The 3,210-nt window shown below is 44.8% G+C and overlaps 1 pseudogene; it reads left to right on the forward strand.

Moving 5' to 3' along the window:
• The first annotated feature begins 1,391 nt into the window (after window positions 1-1,391).
• LOC115850481 (ferritin light chain pseudogene) lies at window positions 1,392-2,928 on the forward strand (annotated as a pseudogene).
• Window positions 2,929-3,210: the final 282 nt, after the last annotated feature.

The following is a 3,210-nucleotide window of genomic DNA, read 5'->3' on the forward strand; positions in this document are numbered from 1 at the left end:
AAATTGAAATGAACTTCAAGGGAATGATGCCGAGGGGAAAATTTTGAAAAGCCGATCTCCGAAGATTAAGTAATTCATGATTATGTTTACATATTATTCTTAAAATAACAAAACTGTGGAGATGGAGAACAGATTAGAAGTTGCCAAGGGTTAGAGTGGGGGTAGAAGGTACAGCGGGGGAACTCTGTGAGGTTTTTGTGGTTCCAGTACAAATAATACAGCAATCTTGGTTTTAATCCCTAAAGATTTCTAAAAGCAATTCCTAATAAGAGGTGTCCAGATATTTAGCAATGGCAGATTAGAGGTATAGCTCCCCAACATAACAACTTCAAAAGAACATACTAATTCAATGCATATGTTAATTTCAAAAAAGGCCAGTCACAATACTTAAATGGTATATATCTTAACTATATTATTCTAAGTATCCAGCTATACCAGATGGACTAGCAAGATTTTCTGTACATTCAACCTTATTTAAGACAGTAAATCTTATAATAAGACAGTTAGAAAAAGAAAAAAAAACAAACCTCAACTACAGTTGGATATTCTCATAGGAAGATGAGGTGAAAATATGCAGCAGCAGTTCAAAAGCTTAAGCAGTGGCACCTAAATTTGGTTGTGCATTAGAATCATCTGAAGCACTTTTTAAAAACCCTCACACTGACGGTTGGTCATCGTAGACCAATAAAATCATTTTAAATCTCCTCAGACGATGCCAATGTCTAGCCAGAACTGAGAACCAGCGGACTAAGCAGAAGGGGATGTTTCTACAAAGATCTCTTAACAATAAGTCCTTTCACCCAATCAGATTTACCTCCCCGCAAAGGGCTAAAGAACGCTAGTGTTGTCCATACTTGCTTAGCTTTAATTAGCACTTGTGACTTGCCCAAAACCTAGATCATGTTTCCCCTAAATTTCATGTTATTCCCTACGTTTTTCAAACCCAGGGCTAAGGGGTTTGCCAGGATGAGATTCTAAGTGCTCACACAGGGGAAGTCCCTGGCAAACCAGGACAGCGGTCCCTCTACATTGAAATGTAAAGCATCCTAAATAACCCTGCCACTGCTCCCAGATCCTAGTCTGTGCCAACCAGTGGAGAAAAGGCATTCTCCATTACTACCACGGCAAATGCTGCTGTACTTGCCTTGGCTGGTCCCTATCTTTTCCAGGCACCACTCCCCTTCACCTGCTGGTGGACGCTTTGGCCAGCTGACAATGCAGATATTTTCAAACTTTAAGGTGAATAAAAATCATCTGGAGGGCCTGTTATAACAGAGATCACTGAGCCCCACCAGAGTTGCTGATTCCATAGGGCTGGGACAGGGCCCTAAAACTTGAATATCTGACACATTATCAGGGGACGCTGGTAAAACTGGTCAGGTTGTTACCGAATGCAGGTTCGTGTGTCTGAAGCACAGTGAGGCCAAACAAACCTAAAGGTTGGAGTCTGGAGCAGAGAAAGGTTTATTGCAGGATCGAGCAAGGAGAGGGGTGGCCCGAGTTCCAAAACACCCTGAAATCTCCAAAGGATTTCAGCAAAGCATGTTTAAAGGCCAGGTGAGGGAGGGACGTCCCAGGGAATGTGATCAGCTCGTGCACAATCCTCTGATTGGTTGATGTGGAGGCCACAGGGCAGGTAACATTATCCATCCTTAGGTGCCAGAAGGTCTGGGGGCTATGTGCTCATGATCATCAAGGAGTTAATTTCTTCCATTGGGTGGTGGTTTTTAGCATCTGAAAACTCAAGAAATATGCCTGAGATACTATTATCTGAGTACTTCAGAGAGGAACTACAGCAGAGGATATGGGGGATGGGTCTGTCCTAGGAAGGCCCCATAGGGTACTGCTTGGTTACAAGGTGACCATACTTTGAGAACCACTGCTCTAGTGGCTTGGAATGTTCAGAAAGTAATGGAAGAATCCCCTCCCAGGTCTAGATTCTAGTATCGCCAGCTATTTTGGCGGGGGGAAGGGTAAGTTTTGTCCTTGCTTGGACTTCTGGTTCATTTATATCAAAGCCTATTTGAGGCAGTGCGCTCGGCAGTCCTGCAGTTCTGTCTTTTGCTTCAACAGTGTTTGGAATGAACAGACCCAGGGACGCTCCTTGCTCCAGCCCCCGACCACCCTCCAACCTTTCTTCCTGTCGCAACCTTTGGAATCAGCCACTCAGCTATCCTCAGCCTACAGGACAGGCCAACACCGTTTTTTGAGCTTAGCTCCTTATCACTGATCAACCACGAGTTCCCAGGTTCGTCAGAATTATTCCATCGAGGTGGAGGCCGCCGTCCACCGCCTGTTCAACATGCATCTGGGGACACTTACCTCTCTCTGAACTTCTATTTCGACAGCAACAATGGGACTCTGGACAGTGTGGGCCACATGTTTCGCCAACTGGCTGAGAAGTGTGAGGGCGCCCAGCGTCTCTTGAAAATGCAAAACCAGTGCTGTGGCCGCGCCCTCTTCCAGGATGCGCGGAAGCCTTCTCAAGATGAGTGGGGTAAAACCCAGGACGCTGTGGAAGCCGCCATTCTTAGGGAGAAGAGCCTGCACCAGGCACTATCACATCTGCGCGCCCTGGCTTCCGCCCGCGCAGACTCCCACCTCTGTGATTTCCTGGAGAGCCGCTTCCTGGAGGAGCAGGTGAAACTCATCAAGAAGATGGGCGACCACCTGACCAACCTCCGCAGGCTGGCTGGTCCGCAGGCTGTGCTGGGCGAGTATCTCTTTGAAAGGCTCACCCTCGAGCACAAACAGGAGTCTCTGAAGTCCAGCGGCCTCTGAGGAGCCCCTCTGGCATCAGAGCTTCTGCCTGAAGCCCTGCTCTGCAGCTACTAGGCAGCTCTGTAACCGCCCTGGAGCCCTCTCCCAAGCCTTGGACCAAATGGAAACAATAACGCTTTTTGCAGAAGGAAAAAAAAAAAGCCTATTTGAAACACAAACAGAATAAAGAGGAAAAAAAGAAATATATATATATATATGTATATATATATATATTCATGTTTTTTTTCCTTTTTAAAAATTTATTTTACTGAAGTATAGTTGATATACAATGTTGTGTTAGTTTATGCTGTACAACAAAGTGATTCAGTGATACATATATATAATTTTTCATATTCTTTTCCATTATGGTTAATTACAGGACATTGACTATAGTTCCCTGTACTATACAGTAGGACCTTGTTGTTTATCCATCATATATATAATAAGTTA

The sequence above is a fragment of the Globicephala melas genome, chromosome 17 (genome assembly GCF_963455315.2).
Source record: "Globicephala melas chromosome 17, mGloMel1.2, whole genome shotgun sequence".
Classification (NCBI taxonomy): Eukaryota; Metazoa; Chordata; class Mammalia; order Artiodactyla; family Delphinidae; genus Globicephala; species Globicephala melas.